General features: G+C 46.6%; 1 pseudogene; it reads left to right on the top strand.

Moving 5' to 3' along the window:
- The first annotated feature begins 427 nt into the window (after positions 1-427).
- Positions 428-1,093, top strand: LOC112812642 (uncharacterized; annotated as a pseudogene).
- Positions 1,094-9,536: the final 8,443 nt, after the last annotated feature.

Below are 9,536 nucleotides of genomic sequence, written 5' to 3'. Positions count from 1 at the left end.
TCCTCTATTAGTAGACATGTATTTATTACTATTTATTTCCAGCTTTTCTCCCTGATAAATGGTGCTGGAACTAACACCTCTCTATGTATATTTTTGCAAACTCTTAGCAGCACTTCCGTATATAACTCCTGGAATTGGAGTTGCTGGACAAGAGTTATGAACAGTTCCACGTTTGAGAGCTATGTCACATCGTGTTCCAAAAATGCCTTGCAAATTACTACTGTCACCATGGTCATTTTATCCTTACCTTAAATATTTAGAACCCTAATTGAAGGCCAGTACATATACAGGACACTTAAATATAACTTTTAGACAAGGGCAAGCCATAAATATTTAGCACTTTCTAAACTGTGGATAGCTCAGTTTATTTTTTCTCTTGGGTGTTCCTGGCTTGATTTCACGATGCCTCCACCTTGTTTTCAGTCAACTTGAATTGAAGCACTATTTTCTCAAACTGATGGGCCTCCTTCTTAGTTATTTGGCCTGGGCTTCCGGCATCAGCCTAGCCAGCAGCAGAGCCTGATGTGCGCGGGAGTTTAACAGCAACTATTCCCGTTGTGTTCATTGGACTTTGGGAAACTTTCTATTTTCAAAGATTTAACATCTCTGGCTCCATTGTTGAGTTGTTGATGCACAGCAGGATCAACGGGAGCTGGGTCATGTCGGAGAAGATCTGGTATGTGCAGGATCTGATATTGGTGACGTTTATGAAGTCAGTGGTCCTGATCTTTGGCTAGGTGGCGCTTTTGGTCAGCCAGGTCCGTGCCCCATACCCAGATTTCCTTTGGGAAATCTTGTTGTTGTTGTACTATGTTGTACTATGATTACGGTGAGCTGGAATTTCACTGCGGGTTTTTATGGCCAAACCACCCTTGACTTCCCACTCAGCTTTCCCACTGGGCAAGAAATGCTAATAAGGAAACGCTTCTCCCACGTGTTCCCACTAGGACTCACAACAGCCACCGTCTCGAGAATAAGTGCCACCATGTTCTTCTGTGAAACAGTGGAGTCAAGTGAAACCCATGGCTGTGGGCAAACGTCCAAAACAAAAGGTCTGAATGAAGGGCCTACTCTTTGGAAAGGGTGCCAATAGTTCTCCTGAAGAAATGTCCTACCTACATATCATATTGTTGTAATCATCTGCTCATTTAAAATAAAACGTATTTGGTTTTTTGAGGTGTGTCTGAAGTTTTTATTCTATTCTACTCTATTCTGCAAACGTCTTCCTTTCTTTGGCACTTTTCACTTCCCGAGATCTGTAGACAAACGTATTGCATGCATACACCGTCAAAGCTCAAAGGCAGGAAAAAATACTTGTGCAATGCAAGCACACAGGCACAAAGCATAAACGCACACAACCAACTCGAAGCCAAATCAGAGGTTGTTAACTAGCTCACATATACACCCAGGAAAATAATCATGTTTAGAGCTTAGAGATCTCTCTCTCTTTTTAAAAAATTTTATTTACTTAAGTAATCCCTATACCCACTGTGGGGCTCAAACTCACAACCCTGAGATCAAGGGTTGCCCGCTTCTCTGACTGAGCCAGCCAAGCACCCCAGTAATTTTTTACGGGGCTTGAACTCACGACCCTGAGATCAAGACCTGAGCTGCGATCAAGAGTCAAATGCTTAACCGACTGAGCCACCCAGGTGCTTAGAGATCTTTAAGACGTTATAATTGGTTAGGTTAGAACAGGGTTTCTCACCCTCAGCACTACCGATATTTTGTCCTGGGTTTGTTTGGGGGTGGGGGACTATGCTCTACACTGTAGGATATTTGTCAGCATCTGTTGCCTCTACCCACTAGATGCCAAAGGCACTCCTTCTCCCCACCCTGTCGAGACCAAAAAATGTCTCCAGACATTTCCCAATGTTCTCTGGGGGGCAAAATTGCTCCCCATTGAAAACCTCTGGGTTATAGGTAGCCAGCAAGCCTGGCTAATGAACGCTATGACATGTTGAGTGGATTCTGAGGAAAACTATGGAATAAAACTTCATCGGCTCAATATATCATGGCATCCATTTGCCTAGGTCTTTGGCTACCTTTAACTCAAGGGTCTACTAGTGGTGATTCTTCTTCCCTCCCCCAGGGGACATTTGACAATATCAATAAAAAATGTAATGTTCATTTTTTTTTTTTTAAACAGACTCCACGCCCAGCGTGGAGCCCAGTGTGGGGCTGGAACTCACAACTGTGAGATCAAGACCTGATCCGAGATCAAGAGTCAGACACTCGGGTGCCTGGGTGGCTAGTTGGTTAAGCGACTGCCTTCGGCTCAGGTCATGATCCTGGAGTCCCGGGATCGAGTCCCGCATCGGGCTCCCTGCTCGGCGGGGAGTCTGCTTCTCCCTCTGACCCTCTTCCCTCTTGTGCTCTCTATCTATCTCTCATTCTCTCTCTCTCTCTCAAATAAATAAATAAAATCTTAAAAAAAAAAAGAGTCAGACACTCAACTGACTGAGCCACCCAGGCGCCCCCAAAAATGTAATCTTTGAAGTATAAAACTCTATGGTAGGGTTAGGTAGCTAGACAGATATAGCAATGAGAAAATTGGGTAACTTGGGGGGTAAATCTGAAGAAATTGCCCGAAACACAGCCTGGAATACAAAGACATTGAAAATTTGAAAGAGCACTTAAGAGCACGACACATACAGCGAGAAGGCCTGATGTATGTCTGTCTCCAGGAATTTCAGTGGAATACAAATAGACTGCGAAAAAGGTGATATTTGAAATAAGGTTGAAATTTTTCCAGAATTAGCGAAAGATCCGAATCCTCCGATGGACAAAGTACAGAGTCTTGAGTAGGATAAATAAAAATAGATTCACACCTATCACAGCGAAAATGCAGAAACTTCAGATACAAGGAGAAAGTCTTAAAGGAGACCAGAGAGAACGCAGAAATTAAATGATAAAGGACCTACAGTTAGACCAACAAATGCCAGCCTTCTCAGCAAAGAGCAAAACCAGCAAAATAATACCTTCAAAGTGCTGAAAGAAAGTAATGGTCAACCGGTACTTCTAGGTCTACTAACCTATTACTTGAGAATAAGGACAAAATGAAGACATTTTCAGGTAAAGAACTTACAAAAGGAGTACTTTGGGAAGAAAGCAATTGGGCCCAGAATGAAGGACTTGGATCCAGAAGCAGTGATAAACAAAGAAATTGGTAAGCATATCTAAGCCAGCCCCGATTATAATTTTTCAATGTCGATATTATGGAGTTCACAGAGAGCATGTAAGACAGCCTGTAGAAGAGTAATTAGGGATAAAGCTTTTTAATGTCCTTGTTTCTTCTGAGTCATTAACTTTAGTGGGGTTTTTTTCTTGGCTCATTTACTTATTTATTTTAAGTAATCTCTACACCCAATATGGGGCTTGAACTCACGACCCCGAGATAAAGAGTCACATGCTCCACCAACTGAGCCAGCCAGGCGCCCCAATCAACTTGAGATTTTAAGTGAGTATATATGTTAAAATTTTAAGGGTAACCACTAAGCAAATAGAGGATGAAAGGAAATTAAAAGTAGAAGGACCGGAAAGGAGGAAACAAAACTGTAAACTTTCCAAGGCAACATGATTATGTAGACAATCCAAGAAAAGACTATATAGTCATAATTCCATATATAGGAACTTTCTAGAAGAGGAGCACTCGAGACAGACACAGAGCAGTGGTTCCCTGGGTGCTAGGTGTGGGAGTGGGGTATGGCCACAAGTGGGCACTAGGGAACACTTTGGGCTGGCAGTCATGCGCTAGACCTGGATTGTGATTATGGTCCTACAATTATATAAATTTACTAAAACTCTGCAAGTTGTATGCCTTAAATGAGCAAATTTTATGGTATACCAATTATATCTCAACAAATGTTTAAAAATAAAATCCAATGGCATTCCCAAATGCCGGTGACTACTTTTTGAAGAATGTGATTTAAAAATATATATATATAGGGTGCCAGGGTGGCTCAGATGGTTAAGCGTCTGCCTTCGGCTCAGGTCATGATCCCGGGGTCCTGGGATCGAGTCCCGCATCGGGCTCCCTGCTCCTTGGGAGCCTGCTTCTCCCTCTCCCTCTCTCTCTCTCCCCCTGTCTCTCATGAATAAATAAATTTTTAAAAAATCTTAAAAAAAAAAAGGCCCAGAACGTTAAAAAAAAAAAATATATATATATATATATATATGCTATTTCCAGTGGTAAGAAAGCCAATAGTGGTCTAAGGACTAAATCTAAAAGAAGATGTACAAGACTTTCATGGGAAAGAAAAGAATCTTATTTAAAGTCATGAAAGACAAATCATTCAATAGAGGCATAGACTATGTTCATGAAGGAGATAACTCTGTTGTAAATTGGCAATTCTCGTCCATGTAAGAGAATTCCAACCAGAACCCCACAAGGGTTTTGTGTTCATCTGGGGAGCATTAGCTGCTGTGACCAAAGATAAAACAAGAGTGACTTAACACAATATAGGTCTACTTCTTACTCATGTTGGGTCCTCCAAGTTGTGACTCGGGGGCCCCGGATCCTTCCTTCTTGTAGCCACGTGTCCTCAACAGGTAGATGGTAGGTTCTCTGGGCCTGTCTGCCTCTAGTGACCAGAGTATGGAGCATCCCTCATGGGGCCCTTCATAGGTTGGCCTGGAAGTGGTGTGCAATATTTCCGCTCATGGAACAGTGACTAGTACCAGCCATGTGGCTGGGAAATTTAGTCCTGCTCTGTGTCCAGGAGGAAAGAAAAGTAGGTTAGGGAGAACACACAGCAGGGTCCGCCGTAGTTTTTCACGAAGTTTGATGAACTGATATTCCCAGGCCCCTTCTGAGCTGTTCAACATGGGCTTCTTCCGGGGATAGGCATCCCAAGCCAAATTCAGAGCTAGCTCCTGGAGTATAAATTTCTACGACAGAAGTCACAAAAACCATTCACGGTTCATTTTTAGAGTTTGTGACAGAAAACGGAAGTCACATTGTAGTATTACAAATGAAGTGTGTCCATCAGACCCATCATTACATAAACTGTACAGGAGTTTCTGGGCCTCGCCAAATCCTCAGACAACCACCGCCGCCCCCCCCCCCCCCCCCCCCCCCCCCCCCGCAAAGGCCAGGGTCTGATCTGACTCCCACGGGCGGGCACAGGAAGCGGAAAGGGTAACAGAGGCAACCAGGTGAAGCGTGGCATCTTCAACCGCCACTAACAGTCTGACCTTGGCTGGTTATGTACCCCGGTCCCTCAGTTTCTCCTTCTGCAAAACTGGAATCGTCATTGTTTTGTCCTCGTGTACGATTGTTGTGAGACTAAAAGAAATAATCCACGTAGATTCTTCAACATTTCTTGGCACGTATACACACTCGACACATAGTTGTTGTTGCTGCGTCCGCTGCTACTTTGATCGTTACCGTAATTTATATCCCAGTCCCCTACTCGTAGGTATGTGGTTGTTGTTCTGTACGGAGGGATGTTTCTGGGATGTGTCCCGCATAACCGACCACCTGGACCCGCACGTACACAGGCAGGCTAAGGGATGTTGTTTGTGAGACTCGTGCTGTGCGAATGACCTTGGGAGCCTGGTGATTTAAATATATGATCTGGCTTCCAGGTCAGAACTGGCCCTTCTGTTCTGGATGCCCAGAGCTACAAACCTTGTCCCACAGCCCCTCGGGCTCCAGGCGGGGCTGGGCCCCCGGAATAGAATCCGGGAGGGGAGGCAGACACACATAGCCCAGGCTCCGTAAAAATATAGAAACATGATAACATAGAGATGCGGTTCGCTCCAGACTGCATGGAGGCAAACAAATGTTTAATTTCAAACCCTGTCATTTGCCCTGTAAATATGGCCCTTATGGGGATGGTCAGTGGCGAGTCTCAGCCGAAGGGAGGACGCTCCGCCCAGGCCTCTCGGTCAGGACTCCAGCCTGGCCGTCTCCACCGGGCTTCCCCAGCTGATGAGGTTGGACGTTGTTAAGTCCCCGATCTGACGTGACTTCACCTTCTTCTCACTTATTGCCTACTATTACCTTCATCTGCGTGTGCATTCCTTCCTCTTCTATTTCTATTAGGTTTCTATATTAATAATAAAGTTTTCTTTCCTTTTCGAAACCGAAACATAGCCGTTGTAAATCTTTTGTTCAGAACAATTGTTTTTACTTGTTCTCTGTTGTGAACAATACCGCCTAAGCATCTCTTTATTCCCAGCTTGGCTGACTCATAAGTAACTTGCTAATTCACAAGACTTACTCCATAGGTCCAACTGGGTTACAACCCAACGCATGGATCAAAATACCTCTTTCTGTAATTATTAAGAAAATGTCTAAGTGCCAACTGAAGGCAAAGAAGTATTAGCTTTTCCAAAAGATAAAGAGGCAATCCCTGACATCTGGTAACTAAAAAACTTGAATTCCATAATCCAAAAAAGTACTTGGATGTGCTAGTAGATACACAATTAACGAACTCTGAGGATGATGGTGATCTTGGGTGGCCAGCATGAATTTTCTAGGAACAACCTAATCTGATTTCCACTTTCTCTCATGTTAAGTGCGACTCGGATAGGCTTTGCAGACAGAATGGGCTGCAAGGCATTCTGGATTTGAGTGACCCAACCTCTGGGAGAAGGAAGAAAGTCCAGTCCTGGTTAGAGCAAGGGCTAGGAAGTATGGGTGAGGTCACAAAGGGTGGCTTCAGTCAGGCCAGCACAGTTCTATGAGGTAACTCTTCACCCTACAAACCAGGCCTGCAGCTGGGCCCTAAAAGGAGCTCCAGGGAAGAAGCCTGGTAGGAAGCCCAGTCAACCCTACAGGGAGGTGTGATGAAGGCCATGAAATGGACATCCATGGCTGCAAGAGTGATTCTAGACCCTCCTGGCTGTGGACAGAAGCTGCCACTGTAAGTCTTCTGATATCGGGACTGGTTTCCCATTTCAGGGCAGCAACCCTCATCCTACCTTGAGAATCGTGACCCTTTGGATCTTGACAGGAATGGGTGTGACTGTTACCCTCAGACCAGAAGCCGTCTAAATATGGCTGGCGTTTTACAGTTGTTGCTCATCCAATGTTGAGCTCCCCCGAGTAAGAGAATCGTGTCTTCCGTTGGGACATATGAGGGATGTGAAGACTCTTTCATTGCAAATAAGAGAAAGTAACCTGCATTTGTCTAAGTCAGTGATTCTCAACTGGGATGATTCTGTCCCCTTAGGGGACATGTGGCAATGTCTGGAGACATTTCTGGTTGTCACAGCTTAGGAGGTGGAGTACCACTGGCATCTGGTGAGGAGGGGCCAGGGATACTGCTAGGCAACCTACAAGGTGCACGATAACCCCCAGCACAAAGAATTATCCAGCCCCAAATGTCCACGATGCCTAGTTGTGAAACTCCTGAACTAAACCAAAAAGAAAACAAACAAGCAAAACAATTTATTGGAAGAGTCCTGGGGTAAGTTCGCAGAATCTAGGGAGAAGTTGAATCAGTCTCCAAAAAAAAAAAAAAGAATATACTAGTGCTGATGCATGACCCTGAGCACCTGAGCGGTAGAAGTGTAGACGTCCATGGACATTTGCCAAGCTCTGTTGTACATATGACTTGCCTCCCCAGCACGCAGTCTCTCAGGAAAGAATTTGACTGATCCAGTAAGGGTCAGAGTCCCCTCCCAGGAGGTTTGGCTCTGGCCAGCTGTGTGGTGGAAATGTGGTACACGGGGGACCCTCCTGGATGTTTCCTGTATGAGTGAAACATCCGTGGCCTCTGGCAGCCATTCCTGTGAGCTACGCTAACGTTAGGAGGAACGGGGCAGAAATCCGGCAAAGACTCATTCACAGTCAGCCTGCAGGGCGACCTCTTGTTAACCCATGCCCAGCCCTGTCTGCTTGTCCACGCTCCCCCCAACTTCCAGTTATCCCCCTGGAAATCCCCTCCTGTAAATGCCTTTTCCTGGAATGTCAGCCGCTTGGTCTCCTGAAAGCTGGGAGTAATTTTTCTTGACCTTCACTCCCCCGGCCAGCCCATTCTTTCAATACCCAATTCCGTGTATTAAATCCTTCCGGCTCGAAATAGCCAGAGTTTTCCTGACTAAACCGGACTGATGTAGCAGAGATGGTTTCCAGCACTTCTCACGGCACATTTGATGACCCCTCTGCTGCTAGCCCTGTGGAAGGCAACCTCGGACACCAGATGTCTTCCTGCTTCCCGCCAGGCCTGAGGTTAAAGTGGGGCTCCATCTTGAGTGTGCCTTGATTTGTTAATTCGTAACCTGTAAAACAGGTTCCTAGACCCCTACCCCAGCATTTCTGGTTCAGTAGGTCGGGGTTGGGACTTAAGAATTTACATTTCAGGGCGCCAGGGTGGCTCAGTGGGTTAAGCGACTGCCTTCGGCTCAGGTCATGATCCCAGGGTCCCAGGATCGAGTCCCGCATCGGGCTCCCTGCTCCGCGGGGAGTCTGCTTCTCCCTCTGACCCTCCACCTCTCATGCTCTCTCTCATTCTCTCTCTCTCAAATAAATAAATAAAAAATAAATAAAAGAATTTGCATTTCTGACAAGTCCCACTGAAAGCTGACACTGTTGGTCCAGAACCCCTGGGGGGAGACATCGCCAACCAGAGCCTTCCCTCTTCTACCGAAAGTTCGCTCGTTTTGAACACCTGGCTGCATTATTAGAATTTTTTTTTTTTTTAAGATTTCATTTTTAAGTAATCTCTGCACCCAGTGTGGGGCTCGAGCTCACAACGCTGACATCGAGAGTCACCCACTCCACTGATGGAGTCAGCCAGGCGCCCCGGAATTAGTATATTTATTTTTTTAAGATTTTATTTATTTGACAGAGAGAGAGACAGCAAGAGAGGGAACACAGGCAGGGGGAGTGGCAGAGGGAGAAGCAGGCTCCCCGCCGAGCAGGGAGCCCGATGCGGGACTCGATCCCAGCACCCCGGGATCATGACCTGAGCCGAAGGCAGTTGCTTAACCCACTGAGCCACCCAGGCGCCCCCATTGGAAACATTCTTAAGAAAGCTTGAGGTCAATGGTCCATTTTTAGACAAAGTCTACTTTTGCAAAAGGCACTTTTCTTGAAAAGTCCAGTTTGGAAGGAAAAGAGGCTGGTTGTTCGGCCAATCTGTTGGCATAAAGCTGTGACACGATCAGAAGACCTCCGGTGGAAAGGAGAAATCCACCGACCCAACCGCTAATCACGGCATCGCCGAAGTCCCGCCGGGGCACGTGGGCCGCGAAGTCGGGGCCCCAGAAGCTCCGCACGGTGACGTGGGCAACGTAGGGCACGGGCACTAACGTGGCGAGTCCCGCGGGGAAGAGCAGAGCTCCCCTGCCACGCACGTTCGTGCTTCTCTCCACAAAGAACCTCCCTGGCGGCCCCCGGGGCCTCTGACAGGTCAGTCCCAGAAGGACGGCCGCCAGCCCGAGAGAAGCGGTGACACAGGCGGCACACGTGCGGCCGCGGGCCACCAGCCTGCTAGAGGCCTGGCACGCACTGCATCACACACGTTTCCCACGGGCCCAGCACGTACTTCTCGCCCCGCAGCAAGCCCAGGGAGAGTGTCAGC

This window comes from Callorhinus ursinus, unplaced genomic scaffold (assembly GCF_003265705.2).
Source record: "Callorhinus ursinus isolate GAN/ISIS: 27379988/994484 unplaced genomic scaffold, GSC_fseal_2.0 scaffold16, whole genome shotgun sequence".
Classification (NCBI taxonomy): domain Eukaryota; kingdom Metazoa; phylum Chordata; class Mammalia; order Carnivora; family Otariidae; genus Callorhinus; species Callorhinus ursinus.
Note: the sequence above shows the minus strand (reverse complement) of the source record. Positions and strands in the feature narration are given on the sequence as shown.